At 52.6% G+C, this 15,300-nt stretch overlaps 1 long non-coding RNA gene across 3 annotated transcripts in view; it reads right to left on the bottom strand.

Annotated features, from left to right (window-relative positions):
* The window catches only part of LOC306655955, a 34,928-nt gene extending 26,815 nt beyond the window's left edge, over positions 1–8,113 (bottom strand). Inside the window, exon 1 of one of the 3 annotated variants that reach the window (XR_013762364.1) lies at positions 7,902–8,113. This is a non-coding gene — a long non-coding RNA (uncharacterized lncRNA). Of the gene's footprint in view, positions 1–377; positions 492–1,510; positions 1,655–7,901 lie in introns of those variants that run through there. The other 2 variants (XR_013762365.1, XR_013762366.1) reach the window with 2 other exon arrangements.
* Between the last annotated feature and the right edge of the window lie 7,187 nt (positions 8,114–15,300).

Below are 15,300 nucleotides of genomic sequence, written 5' to 3'. Positions count from 1 at the left end.
CCTAGGCACATGAAACCCCTGAGAATTTTCTGGGCAGGGCTGTGTCCATGCTCCATTTGCTGGCCAGCTATATGACACTCCAAATACTCTAACACACACAAGGACAGGCCAGCTCCTGCCTCCCACACTGTGGTCGCCTTAGTGGGCTGGAAGGCAGGAGACCTTGAACAACTCTGATTTAGCCATCAATACAAGACCTTCTGCAGTCCTCTCAGGCTTCAGCGCCCCAGTTCTAAGACAAGAGGCTGAATGTGTCAGACCCCAGGCCTCTGCACCCTTATCCTGCTCCAGCTGCCTCTGTCTGGGGACATCTCTGAGTGCATGCCCACTGGGCTTACCCTGCCTGGAACGTACTCATGCACGATCCAGAAGAATACCTTGCAGAAGCAGTGGAATTCTCCTCCTTTCTCCCCGGATGAGTATGTGCAGCCTCTGGTAGCTGTGACCAGGGCTCCGCCTCCAGAAGCATCCTGGCACTGGTTCCTTCCTGCTTCACTCCTTTGCCCATGCTCCATGTCTGCTTTAGAAGTTCCCACACAGAAGCCAAAAGCCTCAGGCTCAGCCTTTCAGGTGAACCCAGGCGAAGACAATGGGTTTGGGACTGTCTCAAGCCTCTATTCTGCAATACACGAAGGATGTTCTTTAAAGAAACACTGGCAAGCAGGCATGGTAATACACGCCTGTAACCCCAATGATTCGGGAGGCTGAGGCAGGACGATCATGAGCTCGAAGCCAGCCTAGGCAACTTAGCAAGAGCATCTCAAAATAAAATTCAAAAAGAACTGGGGATGTAGCTCAGTGCTAAAACACCCCTGGGTTCAATCCCCTATACCAAGGAGAACGAAAAGGAAGGAAGGAAGGAAGGAAGGGAGGGAGGGAGGGAGGGAGAGAAAGGGGCTGACGCCTGCAGAAATCTTCCAAGAATTAAATGAAATCATGAACATAATGCACTCTATACATGGTGCCCTCTTGTACCCAGCAGGCACTCCATAATCTAAAATCAATAACCACCTGAGGCTTGCACAAAGCTCAGAGAGGTGATGGTTGTAAGCAGAGCCCCTGGAAGGGTCCAGCTGTCCCTTGACAGGTGCTGCCTCCCAGCTGGCCATGATGGTGGAGAGAATCACATGCATCCAGAATCCCCTGTGGCTCCCCTCCTCACCTCCCTCATCCGCAAGCCCTGAGATGCAGTATTTGCAGGCTGAGAATGCACACCCTGCGTAGTGAGCCCAGAACTGGGGCCAAGATCCTAGCAGGTGCTTAAGATCAACAAGCATCAGGTTTCCTGGTTGAGGTTGTGCACGTACATCATGTTCCCCCTTTCCAGAAAGGGGGAGCAGCCCCAGAACCCAGCTGGTCCTTCTTTGACCCCCACTCCCAGCACCATGTCCCCAGCTTCCCCTCCACACCTTAGCCCCTCCAGCTGAACAGATGGGGTGTCCCTAGCAGGTCCCACTTCAGCTTGAAGAACTCTAGCACCCACAGTGCACGCCCTGAGCCCGTGTCCTACCCTGGGTGAAATGTGGCCCCAGGGACTTTGCTCCCACAGGACCGCTGACAACACCCTCATTCATCTCTGGCTACTCTGGAGCCCCAGGCAGACCTGGGAGCCACAGGAGGGTGAGAGCGAAGGCGGCTGGGGCCTGCGGTTTGTTCTAGGGCCATAGCTTGCTCAGCCAGGTGGCCACTCACAGGCACTGCCCCCAGCCCTCTGGCTGAGGCTGCAGGTTGCTCAGCACAACCCTGTAGAGCCATTGACCCATACGGGTCCCTGAGTCAGCTACAAATTCTGCTCAGCCTACATGGAAGGCCTCCCACTCTCCCCCCACTCCCCACTCTGCTGCCAGCACCTCTAAGGCCACATGTCTCAGAGGGACTTTGGAGTAGGTACTGTGTGGATCACATCCAATACACGCCTCTTGCTGCCCCGGTCTTCCCACTGGACCCGAGACCCAAGCTTGCCCACCCCCTACTGTCTCAGGATGGTGGACGTAGAACAGAGCTCACACTAGGCTGACCCTGTGCTCCGAGTTCTTTCACAGGATTAAGTCCCCCAAGGCTTCTTGCCTGCACAGTTGCCCAGCCTACCCACCACCTTACCTTCCCACGCCCACTCTGTGGGGTTACCCTGGGTCCTGGCACATTTTGTTCCTGCTCACTGGGATGTTCTTCTCTCCCCTGACAGATGGTAATGGTAACCTCTTCGCCTTTCAAGAGGGCTTCATCTTTATGAAAACACCCCGGATGAAGATGCCCCCAGGCCAGGTTAGGTGTCTTCCTCTGGGTCCCTTGGAACTGGGACCTATCATGCCCATGATCTGACTGCTGTTCTGAGTCCATCTACTGGCTGAATTCTTTGAAGAGAGTGCACGTGTCTTCTTCATTCCCTATGTACTCAGCAAAATCTCAGAACATAGTAGTTCTCAAAAAATGTTTATGGGATGGATGAATGGATGAATGGATGGACAGAGGATGTGTGGATGAATGGCTCAATGAACAGAATTGGAGAGATGGATGGATGAATGGACAGATGGATGGGTGAATGGATGGGTTGATGACTGGAAAACTGAATGGGTGGATGGATGGCTTGAAGATTGGATGAATGGATGAACAAGAGATACCTATAAGTAGCAAAAAGTTCCTAAATTTCCTTACATCTTCCATGCTCAATAAAAAAAATCTTTGAAAATAATTAGATTAAATCAAACTGAAAAACTTTCATGAGGGGAAGCGTTTTGCCCTTGGGACACTGACTTTATTCATGCAGTCGGCATTTAATGTACCTCTTGGGTGTCCAAAGCAGGAAGAAAGCCCAGTAAAGAGAAAGTCAGGACCTGTCCCCAGGAAGTTGGTATAATCACCCAAAAAGATTAGACCCATGTGGGAGAAACAACAGGAGTCAGTCAGCCCTCTACTGAGCAGGTACCAGATGCTGAGCAAAACAGTGGGCAGGTCTGAAAGAGTTGGAGAGGGTCTCAGCTGAGCTGCTCTGTGGTGAGCACCCAAGTCCTTTAAGACTCTGAATCCTCAACTCCAATTTTCTTATGCCTGATATGTTAAAAACCCCCAAAACTTTGGAGCTGACCCTACAGCCCTGGCTCTAACATTAACCTGAAACTAAATCTTTACTTTATCCTGGAGGTTGACTCTGGTGGTGACCCTAACCTGCACCTGAACTCTCAGTGGGGTCAGATCTGGATGTGGACATCAGTCTCCACCCGCACAAGAGGGCTCAGAAAGCACTGGATGTTAAGGAGACAGTGGAACTCAGAAGCCCTGGGAGACTGGCAAACAGAGCAGATCAAACAGCAGTTCCATTGTAGAAACCCCACTGGTAGCACCTGACCACAGCCAAGGCCCTGTGCTCAAATGTTGATGTCCCAGGGACACATGTCCCTTTGCTACCTCCAGAAATGAGTTGGGGGCTCCCAGGGCTCAGGGGTCACTCAAATAGTCTTGGAACAGCAGAGGACAGCAGCTGGACTTCTGTTCCCTGGGTGCCCCACCCCCATGAGCCACATTGTACAGCCTCTGCCAACCATTGACCCTCAACCTGCACTTGAGAACCTCCTGCATGGGCCAGGACCTGAGCTGCGCACTCAGGCTGCAAGGGACGAAGTACATGAAGATCTTGTCCTTGACACCCCAACCCCAGTGGGGGAAGCAAGGTTTAGTTCTTCATGCATTTAACATGTCTAGGCCATCTTCTGTCACTGCTAAGCTCACAAGATGAAAGTCCCATAGCTGAAGGGTTTGGATCCCTGATCCATGGGACACTCCAGCTGCAGCTCCATCTCTTAAGATGAACTCACAAATATAAGGCTTCAGGCGGATGTGTTCATTTACAATGAGCAGTCCTGGGACATGATGGAAAGCCCTCTTATACATGATTGACATCTCTCCCGAGGCGAACACTCAGCACCAAACCAACCACCATTCACAGGCTTCTTGGTGCACAAGGACACGGAACACACAGAGCTAGATAAACTAAGCCATGTTGCCAATAGGTCCAGAGTCCTAACAACACATTGACTAAAAAGTCTCCCTGTCCTGGGCAAGGCTGGCATTGGCACTGTCAGGGTTTACCTCTGTGCTCCCCCGCCCTGTTTCTGAGGGACTGTATCAGAAACATTCCTTCATTAGATGCTGCAGCAAGTAAAAATGCATTGGGCTCTAGATGCTATGACAACTTCTATCCTTATGCTTATTGGCTCATGGTGACAAGGTGGCACTGCCTCACCAACTCTTGTAGCATATTCCAGCCAGAAAGACAAGGGAAAGTAAGGGGGGCAACAGATTTCTTCCTGGCAAAACTTTGTCCTTTCCTGGGAACTTCTGCCTAAATTCTGGTGTTCAGGACTGTGCTGTGTGTCCATTCCTAAGTGCAAAGGAGAAGGAACAATTGAGTGCTTTTTTTGTTGTTGTTGTGCCAGGGATTGAACCCAGGGGTGCTTAACCACTGAGCCACATCCCCAGCCCTTTCTATGTTTTATTTAGAGACAGGGTCTCCCTGAGTTGCTTAGGGCCTCCCTAAGTTGCTGAGGCTGGCTTTGAACTCATGATTCTCCTGCCTCAGCCTCCTCAGCCACTGGGATTACAGGCATGTGCCACTGTGCACTGTCCAATTGAGGGGTTTTATATTCCGATGTCCACAGTCGAGGAAGGCAAGGAGAGATGGGAGCAAATGGAGGCTGTTGTAGGCAAGACAGGTTATAACTTCCCGCCAGGTGCTGCAGAGCCTCACTGGCCTGGCAACTGATGTGTCCTCTTCAGGGGACACTGTGCTTCTTTTTTATCTTTCCCTTGACCTTACACTGAATTGCTTAGAGACCAAGCAGCTCCCTGCATTTCGAAGTCTTTCTTGGAGGACCTCACTAGGGATCTAAGACCCCAGTGCTCCACTCGGGGAAGCATGCTGAACATGTGGCGTTCTCTGCCATCTGAGGTGGGTTCCAGACTTCCCCAGGACCAGACACTTCTGGTCCTAGCAACAGCATTTGAGCTCCCTGCCTGTAATGTCCCTGCTCCCGGCTCTGCCTGGGCACCTGAAACCACCCTTCCCTGACACCAGAACTGCCTCCTCCAGGAAACCTTCCAAAGTTAATGTGCTCTGGTGTGGAATGATTGACAGGAAGTACCAAACTTACTAGGACACTGAAATACTAAGGTCATTGTGGACCTCAGTTTGGAAAGTTCCAGAATAAGGCAGTGCGTTGTTTCTTTAACAGTCCTGGAGATTGTGCCCAGGATCTCACACATGCGAGGCAGGCACTCTACCACTGGGCCACATCGCCAGCCCAAAGTAAGACCATTATTTATTCATTCACTTATTCATGCCTTCATGCAATGGAGCAGTAAGCAGGACCAGCATGGCCTTGCCCTCCTGGAGTTGACATTCCAGTGCAAGACACACGGAACTCTTATTTTCTTCCATTCATTTGCCCACCCAGTGCATACTGACTGCATCTAAGTTCCCAACCCAGTGTCAGAGTCCACCATGATTGCTACCCCCGGGATAGGGAAGCTTGATATTCGCAAAGGACACTTCAGGTCTTTTTCCTTAACCCAGGCCATACAACACCTGCCCCTTTTATTCCTGTGTTGACCCTGCTCTTGAGCTCTTTCACTTTTCACTGCGAGTCAGGTTCCATGTGCTGAAGTCATCCTGCCTGGGGCCTCTCCACAGCGGTGAGGGAGAATTCACCTGTACCCCCCCAGGAACTGGGTACAGGATGCTTCCTGGTGCATAGCCCTCAAGCCTGGCCCTGCTGGGGGCTCCAGGAGCTCCTTAGTCTCTTGAAGTAGGATTTTTATAAAATTTAAATTGGTGTATTATAATTATATGTAATAGTGGAACACTTGGTGACATATTGGTGCAACAGGACTCAGACACTGGCCACCAAGGACCTGTTGCATGCTGAACTCCCTGGAAACAAACTGTGCTGGAGATTAGCATGCAGAGCGTCCATAGAGAGGGCTGTGGGGTCCACGCACGGCCAGAGGGAAGAAAGCAGATGGGACAGAGGAGGAGTGGAGCCATGACACAGCTTGGTGCCCCTGATCGTAGGGGCAGCTCTGGAGCTGGAATGGCCCTGCAGAGCTGTGCCAGGTTGGAGGGAGGGCGGGCCTTTGTACCTCCTCCTGTGGCCAAATGAGGCCTCTTCCCAAAGACGTACGAGCTCCCTCTGCCCAGAAAGGAGGCACAGCCTTTGACCAGGGGCCTCTCCTAGGCCAGGGCCATGCTGAGAGAGGCTGATGGGCAACCTCCCAGCAGCCAGGGACACAGCCCTTCTGTCTCCAGGCAGGATCAGGGTAGCTTATGCCAGCATCCCCAAAAACCCTGACAGCAGGAAGCAGTGTGAGTCTGGGGAAGATCTGTGGGGAGCCAAGCCCCAACCCTCCTCTCCTGCAGCTTCCCCTGCGCAGGCGGCGGGCCCGTCTCTCCACACCTCCAGGCTTTGTGAGGTTGATCATGTTCGTGTTAAGCAGAAGGTTTCCTGGAGGAGCGGAGGCCCGAGCTGAGGCATGAGGGCAGTGGGAGGAAGGAGTCAGCCTGACCGCTGTGGAGGCCACTCCTGAAGAGGAGAGGAGGGTACCTGTGCACCCGATTCCCTGGAGGCCTGCACAGGCAGCCCTGGAGAGATCCAAGTGGCTAGAGATACAGCTGGACAGGACAGGGACGGGTCATGCAAGGCTGGCAGGCCAGGTGAGGGGATGCAGGCCTCATTCGCCCTCAGAAAGAAAGGGATCTGTATTCTTGCCATGAAGGCTCCTGTTTGTACGGCTCAGTCAGATGTCCCGGGTCACCCAGCTAATAAGTGGCTCCTAGGCTGTCTTGCTCCTGGGAGCACCTTGACCCCTAGGCGGACACCTTCCCCTCGGCCAGCCAGGTGGAGATGCATGCCAACCTAAAGCTTTCAAGACTACCAGCCCTCAAAGCAGCTTGTCTTCCAGGGACAATGCAGCTGATGCCAAGCCCTGGGGTGGTGGGCCATGGGCCAGGAACATGGTTTGGCCCCAGAACATCACAGAGTGATCTGCAAGCAGCGAAGAGAGGCAGGGAGGTGCAGGAGGGTGGCCAGGTGTTGGGTTACCCCAGGGGGCAGAGGAAGGGGCCCTCTCCCACCCCAACTCCCCCACCCCTTCCCTGCACGCTGTCTCTCGTGTGTTGTGCATTGCCCAGAGGACTCCTTCAACACCCTGAGCCCACACCCTGGCTGTTGCTCCCTCCTCTCTCCCCCTAAGCCTTAGTGGTCCCACGTGCAGGGGTCTTCCAGCCCATGGCAGCTCATTTAGCAGTGGGGGCTCGGCTTGCCCCGAGCACCAACAACTCCAACTTGGTGAGGTCACCGCCTCTGGACAGGTGCTCTGGGGCAGAACTCTGGTTTAAAGGCCCCCGATAGCCACAGATGCTTCCCAAGGGTCCAGCACAGGCTAGGTGCTGAGTTACAGTTATCTCCTTCCTGGCTCTACCAACTAGCAACAGAACCCCTCCTGGGTGCTGCGACTCCTGGCAAGAGTCTGCAGGTAAGGCAAGCAAGGCCGGCCCTCAAGGTACCCACTGGCACCTGGGAGCCGAGGGCCTTAGCCCTGAGGAGACTTGGAGGCTGGAAATGATTGAGCCGGGCTGGCAGCGGGGCTTGTTCTGTGGGGAACATCCCTGCCCTCCCTGGCGCTCCCTGCACGACCTCCGTGGCTCGGACTGAGGCCTGGAGGAGCACAGCGCCTTCCCCAGCTCATGTGCCGGTCACAGCGAGACTAGAACCCAACTCTGAACAGCCAAGTCCAAAGGCACCAGGAACACACAAGATGAGAGGGGATGGTGCCGGGCGGCTAGAACAAGACACAGGACACAGGGAGGTGACACGGAAGGATCAGGCCCGAGAGAAGAGGTGACTCACCAGGACACATTGCGGGTTACAAAACAGACAGGGCTGTGCCAGACACTCGCTCTCAATGGCTATTTTCCATTCCTTCCCTGCCCTTCCGCTCCCTGTTCCCTGGGCTGCTTGAGGACATTCTGTCCTCAATGAACTTCTCACTGAACAGGGCAACTCAATTTTTCTCCTGTGGACCAAGGGCCCTTGGCCGACTGGGATCATCGGCTCCAGGCCCAGGCTTCTCCCAGGACCTGAGAGGACCGGGCTAAAGGGCATGCCTGCGCCTGCGGCTGCCCCAACAGCTAATGCTTTCTGGTCAGGTTCAGCCTTGGGCTCTTTTCCTTCTCCTTCTCCTTCTCCTTCTATTTTTTGGCAGAGGGATACTGGGGATTGAACCCAGGGGGATTTCACCACTGAGCTGTATTCACAGTCAGTTTTATTTTGAGACAGGATGTGGCAAAGTTGCAGAGGCTGGCCTCAAATATGAGATTCTCCTGCCTCAGCCTCCAAGTCGCTGGGATTACAGGTATGCTCCACAGTGCCCGGCCCTCGACCTTGGGCTTTTCAAGGGGCACTAGCAGCTCGGTAGTCTCATTTCTCCTGCTGCCTGTCCTCCACACTCACCGGGTACTCCACACCTAGGAGTGCCCACACTACATCACCTCAGCCAGGCCCTAGGGGGCTGACAACATGTGTTCCTCAAAATGAAATCCAGATGAGCTCATGGCAATTGCTTAGTGTGGATCACAGGGCTGTGGTTACATCAAAGGATACCCTTGTTTGTAGGAAACACAGAAACCTTGAGAGGTAAAGGGCCTTTCATCTGTAACTTGCTGTGAAAGAGTTTGGAAAAAAATGATTAAGGGGCAGGGAGAGAGGCGGGGAGAAAGCGGACATGGCAAAATGCCAGCATTTTCAAGGGATCCGAGCAGATCGGATCAGGAATTCGTCATGCTATGTTTGAGACTTTCCTGGACATTTGGGATCATTTCTAGGGGCTGGGGTACAGCTCAGTGGTGGAGTGTAGGAGGCCCTGGTTTCAATCCCTAGCACCAGGAAGGAAGGAAGGAAGGAAGGAAGGAAGGAAGGAAGGAAGGAGGGAGGGAGGGAAGGAAGGAAGGAAGGAAGGAAGGAGGGAGGGAGGGAGGGAAGGAAGGAAGGAAGGAAGGAAGGAAGGAAAAATGGAAAAAGGGAAGGAAGGAGGGAAGGAAGGAAGAGAGAGAGAAAAGGAAGAAAGTGATTTCAGTTTTTATATTATCATCATCATTATCATTATTTGCAGTGCTGGGGATTGAACCCAGGAGCGCTCTCCACTGAGCTACATCCCAAGCCCTTTCAATTTTGAGACAGGGTCTCATTAACTTGTGATCCTCCTGCCTCAGTCACCCGAGTAGCTGGGACTACAGGTGTGTGCCACCACACCAAGCTAAAGACATTTTTTTTTAAAGTTGTTAAAAATTGGAGAGGAACAAAACCACATTACCCTCAAGCACCCAGTACCTTCCAGGCTGGCTGCAGGGCCCCTTCTGGGAGGCTCCTCCCCCACATCCACCAAGTCCTCATGACCTGCTTCCCACGTTAGATGCTGGATGCCTGGAGGGTGGGGACAGGGTCTGATGCGGGTCTATGACAGTATCTCTAGTTCCGTGCTCCGCAGGGCAAAATGGCCCCCGGTCTCTGGAGCTCGGGATGGAACAGGAAAAAGGAGGCACGTGCACACTGAATCACGGCCCAGGAGCAGCGTGAACATGGCACATGGCCCAGATGCCACCCTGGCCAGCCTCAGGGGAGCCCACTGCTCAGAACCTCAAGGCCCTGCCTTCTTGCCAACCATGTCCCTCTAGTGGACTCCAGAGGACACATGCAGAGGAGGAGCCATTCTCTTGAGGGCCAGTGGCTTATTTAGGAGGCTCAGCATGACCTCCAGGATCTCTGACAGAGGGAGCTAAGGCACTCAGGGGGCAGGAGCTGGTGGGGAAGAGAGCAAGTGTTTGGGACATGAGGAGAGGCCCAGCCTTGTCCCCCTTTCTCCTCACTGAGCACCTTCTTGTCTGGGCTCTGCTCCAGGCACCAGAGACTCAACAACAAATGAAATAAGACCTCGAACCAAGATCCCAGCCCCGCTCTGTGGGGGAGTCTATGATCCACCTGGTCCTGTGGCATCATAAAGCAGAATAAAATAGGACAGACAAAAGGGAGGGGTAGTTGGAAGAGGTTCTGCTCAGTGACTTTCAAGGCAGTCATTCATATGAACCAGTGTCATGTGCGAGGCAGGGAAGGGCTCTACCTGTGAGTCCTGAAGGGAACAGGGAGGAGCTATTCAAATACTGGGAGGAAGGTCTTCCCAGGTAGAAAAGGACATGTGCAAAGGCCCTGAGGCAGGTACACACAGAAACAGCAAGGAGGCCAGTGGTGGTGGTGTGGCTGGAGTTCAACCTTCAGCCCCTCTCTCCTGTCCCCGGAGCTGAACATCCCAACCTTCTAATCCTGCCCTGGTCTCTCTGGTGACCAGACCCACTCCTGAAGCCAGTGAGCTCATTGGGATAAATAAAACACTTACCGCTTTGAAGATTCCAAGGATTTTTTTTTTTTTTAAAGTGCTAAGGATCTAGCCCCTCACTCGATAAGACAAAAGCTTTGTCTTTACTGAACTCTATCCCTGCTCTAATTCCAAGAACTTCTGGAGATGTGTGCCAGGAAATGGATGGGGGCCAAATACACACTTCACAACATCCCCATGGACTATGCTGCGGTAGAGAGTCCTTGACCATCCTGAGGAACTAGCTCATCACAGGTCTTCTTTACTTTGAGTATTTGTGTTACTGGGGATGCGTCTCAGGGCCTTGCACGTGCTAGACAAGGCTCTGCACTGAGCTGCACCCCAGTCCCCAAGATCTCTTTCCTGAGGACCAGGGGTGGCTCTCCTGCTGGGTCCAGGCCCTGGACCAGTGCTGGAGCCCCTGGCATCTGGTGAATAAGACAAGTCCCTGTGTCCCAGGGTCTTGAGCCGGAGACCATGAGAGCCGAGGACAGAGGCCCACACCACCTGGATTGGAAGGAGGTCAGGAGGCTCCCTGCACAAGTGAGGGCATTGCGAAGCCAGAGAGCAGACCATCAGGATGTCAGGATGGGGTGTGGCCTCTCTGTCACTTTTGCAGGAAGGGAAGATGGCTGTGGGCGTGGAAGTCACACACTTGGGCCCTCTCCGCCCAAGAGTGATGCTGTGTGCTTTTCCCGTGTCATCACCTCAAAACCAGGCACCGTCCCTGGGAAGCAGGTGCAGCTGCCTTTATTCAATGGGCTCAGAAACCAGGGTCCGCAGTCGTCGGGGGGAGCCGCCTCTGTTCTCCCTGCACCAGCCAGCCCAGCAGGAAGAGGCCAGGAAGCAGAAAGCTGAAGTCCACCGCTGCCCCACCCATGAGAGCCCTCAGCCAGAGCGCTTCAGTGGGGAAGGACAATGGAAAGACCACGCTGACCTCTGCCTGGCTTGACTGCCCAGGGCATATGGTGGAGACGGGCCAGGCCCCTGGGGAGGTGCCACATCTTCTACTCAAGCCCAGGCCAGGCACATGGACCCTTGACCAAGCTCTGCCAATGCCAGCTTGTGAAAGAAACCAGAAGAAAGGCAGGTGGGTGAGTGACCAGGAGGAGAAGGCGGGAGGCCCTACGGATCACAGGGACTGCAGCTCCGGCTGCCTATGTCCCAAGCCCAGGTCCTCTTTGGCAGAATGGCACATGTCATTTACTTTTTCTTCCTCTTTTTCTAGCCGAGCTCATTGTGCAATGGAATAGGTATACAGAACAGATGCACAGCTCGATGACCTATTACAAAGTGAACACCTACAAAGTCACAACCTGGTCCAGAAATAAGTCACCATTGTGTTCCCCCAGCCTCGAGTTCCTCCCACTGCTCCTCCCTCCCCCAGAGGCAGCCACTCTCAGCAACATTCAGGGCAGTCAGGGCCTTGCCTTCCACCTACAGTCCCCACGCCGGCCTCCTCAGACACCAGTTTTGGTGGCCTTTTCCATTAAGCTTCACCGACTCCCTGGCTCCTTCCCTCCCTATCCTGACAGTCACCTGAACTGCACAGAAGGAGTTGTCGCCTGCTGCCTACCAGAACTTCTTCACTGACATTTGCATCCAGAGTGCTGGCTGGACTTGGGCTCAAGAGCCCACTTACCACCTGCCCCAGCCCTGGTGCGTCTTCCCTGTAGGGCACTGAGCAAGTTCCTGAGTGTCCCACGCGCCACTGCCTTCTCTGTGAATGTCAGCAACTGCTCTGGAGAATCTCCTGGCAAAGCTTGGCAGAGAGCGCCTAACCCCCTGTGATTTCCTACACCAGAGAGGTGCTAGGAGCATCATTTGTGCCAATATTTGGTCTTTGACCCCATGGTCTGACATTTTCTAAAACAACTGTCATTTCCTGGGTGCTAGAGGCATCTTTTGTTCTAATGAGGTAACTCCGGGAGGGATCCTGGACAGGATGGTCATCAGAAGGAGCCAAGCCATGCTTAGACACCTTGGCACTTTCCACCCTGCCCCTGCTCCCCAGGGAGAGAAGAGCTTGAGAATGCACATGCCAATGTGATGTCTCTATAAAGATCCCTAAAGTAACCTGCGGGTTGGCTGAGTCAGAGCACTTGCCCAGCATGAGTGAGGCCCTGGGTTTGATCCCCAGCACCAAAAAAAAAAAAAAAAAATCGAATTATAGGACACTCAGTTGGTGCCCAGAGAGTTGGGGAACTGGAAAACTGGTTTCTGTGGGAAGTGCATGTTGGTGCACCTGGTGACACTGGCTCCTGGGTTTCTTCTCAGTCTGGATGGACCACGGGGTCACCAGGGGCCCTCAGCTGCACTGCTCCCCTCTGTGGGTCTCAGTTTCCCCAGCAGCAGTAATTGCACAAACGATTAGAGCAGCTCTGGGTTTTCTCACCCTATCCACGCTTCCTGGGGTCCTTGGGGGGTCCTCAGAGCCCCTCCCACCAGTCAGCAGCCCCGCCCCACCCAGTCTATCCCCTAGAACAACCCAGGATTTTGAGTGTGCCACCGCACCCTGTTTCCTTGGATGAATGTTTGGAGGGCCAGGTTTGACCACGGGCCTGGGTGTGTTCTCAGGTGCCCCGCTGTGCTGCCTCTCGAGACTGTGGCACTGAGGTCCAGTCGGAATCCCACCACCATGCCACCGCCGGTGTTACCCAGGAGCCTACCCAGTCTCCATCCTCTTCTGGGCCAGAGACTTTCAGGACTGCCAGAGTCTCCTCAGGTAGCCCTCCTCCCTGCCTGACAGTGGGCCTCTGTGTGCCCAGCCCAGCCCCTGATGGCCCCAGCCCCGTCTCTGTTTTGTGTGCAAACACCCATGGGGCTTTGGAAACCTGCAGGCTCAGTTTGTCTTCCCAACAACGCACATTTTTTTTCCTTAAAGGCGACAGCGCCTACTTGCCAGGCAAGTAAGAGCCATGCAAAGGTTCTGAAGGACGTGGAGAGCGCAGCCACCACCTCACCACACCGCCTGCATCCTTGTTTTTTTTTTTTTTTTTTTTTTTTTTTGGTACTGGGGATTGAACCCGGGGTGATCTACCACTGAGCTACAGCCCCAGCCCTTTTTATTTTTATTTTGAGACAGGGTCTCCCTAAATTGCTGAGGCTGGCCTGGAACTTGTCTCTCTCAAGGCACACTGACGGAACACCTGGAATCATATCCTTTCTTGGGCAATTTAATGAACTTCTCCTGCCCCAGTGTCTTCATCGTCGTCGTCATTGTCCTCCTCCTCTTCCATTTCTTCCTTCTCTTTCTTTTTGTGGTATTGGGACTTGAACCCAGGGGTACTTTGCCACTGAGCCACATTCCTAGCCCCCCTTTTATTGTTGTTGTTTTACTTTGAGATAGGGTCTTGATAAGTTGTCGGGGCTGGCCTGGAACTTGCGATCCTTCTTCCTCAGCCTCCTCATAGCTGGGACTACACTTGTGTACCGCGAAACCCAGCCCCATCCTCTTCTTAAAGTAGTGATAGGAGACCAAATAGGGCTGTCATGAGCCTTGGTACCTTTGGACTCAGAACAGAGCCTGGCACAGAGGTGATGCTGCAAATGTGAGCTTTCTTTCTTTCTTTCTTTCTTTCTTTCTTTCTTTCTTTCTTTCTTTCTTTCTTTTCTTTCTTTCTCTCTTCATTCATTTATGTATTTACTTTCATTCTTTCTGCTGGGCTTTATCTCTTTCTTCCCTAAATACCATCATAGTGGAGAAGGCTGAACCTCCAGCTAAACTGCATTTCCCACCCAACCCAACCAAGCTCCTGGATGAGAAGATGTGACTGTGTCCTACTTAACGTCTGATGACTGCACTGGTGGGTACCGTCCCAGGCCTGGTCTCAAGAACTTCTCCTTCCATCCTCCAGTTTCTCCCCAGTCCCTTCCGCTGTCTGGGAGAAACAGAGAGATAAAGGAAGGGATCCCAGGCAGATCTACTGGATGGAAGAAGCAAGGACCCCTGAGCGGCCATGTGGAAGCAGTCCTGGCAACTCACTTTGGCCTGAGAGGGGAAGGAGAAATAAACCTTTATTGTGTTAAGCCAGGAACATTGGGGGCTGAATTTGCAGCATCCAGCATTATAATCACCTCCATATAGTCACCTGCATACCTATGGGTTCTGCATCTGTGGACTTAACCAACTTTGGATAAGAACTATTTGGGCCAGGCACAGAGGTGCACACCTGTAATCCCAGGTACTTGGAGGCTGAGGCAAGAGCATTACAAGCTCAACGCCAGCCTTAGCCTTCAGCAGGAAAGCAATGCCACATCTCAAAGTAAAACAGTTTTTAAAGGGGCTTGCTGTAGAGGTCAGTGAACACCCTTGGGTTCAATCCCCAGTACCAAAGAAAAAGAAAAAAATTTTTGGAAAAATTCTGTATCTGTACTGAACAGGCAGTTTTTTCTCTTGTCACCATGTCTAAACAATAGAGTACAACAACTACTCACATAGCAGTCACATCAGGTATTATAAGTTATCTAGAGATGATTTTAAAGAGAGCCAGACTCAGGGGCACATGCCTGTAAATCCCAGCCACTCAGGAGTCTGAAGCAGGAGGATCACAAGTTTGAGGCCAGCCTGGGCCATTTAGTGAGACCCTGACTCAAATAAAAAGGGCTGGGGATGTAGCTCAGTACCACTGGGTTCAATCCCCAACACAGTCAAAAAAAGAAAGAAAAAATTAATATAATGTGAGAATATTTTATTTTATTATTCTTATGATATTTCCAGACTAATATCTTTTCCTAATAATGATTTTCATAGCAGTATTGTTTTATATTCTCAGGAGTCTTTTTAATGACATTTTTCTTTGGAACAATTTACAGCTTAGTTGGTCTATAGACCCACTCTTCAAACTCTTAAGTCACTAGCAACAAATAAAACAGTACCCA

This window comes from Sciurus vulgaris, assembly GCF_902686455.1.
Source record: "Sciurus vulgaris genome assembly, chromosome: 3".
In the NCBI taxonomy this organism is placed as follows: domain Eukaryota; kingdom Metazoa; phylum Chordata; class Mammalia; order Rodentia; family Sciuridae; genus Sciurus; species Sciurus vulgaris.
Note: the sequence above shows the minus strand (reverse complement) of the source record. Positions and strands in the feature narration are given on the sequence as shown.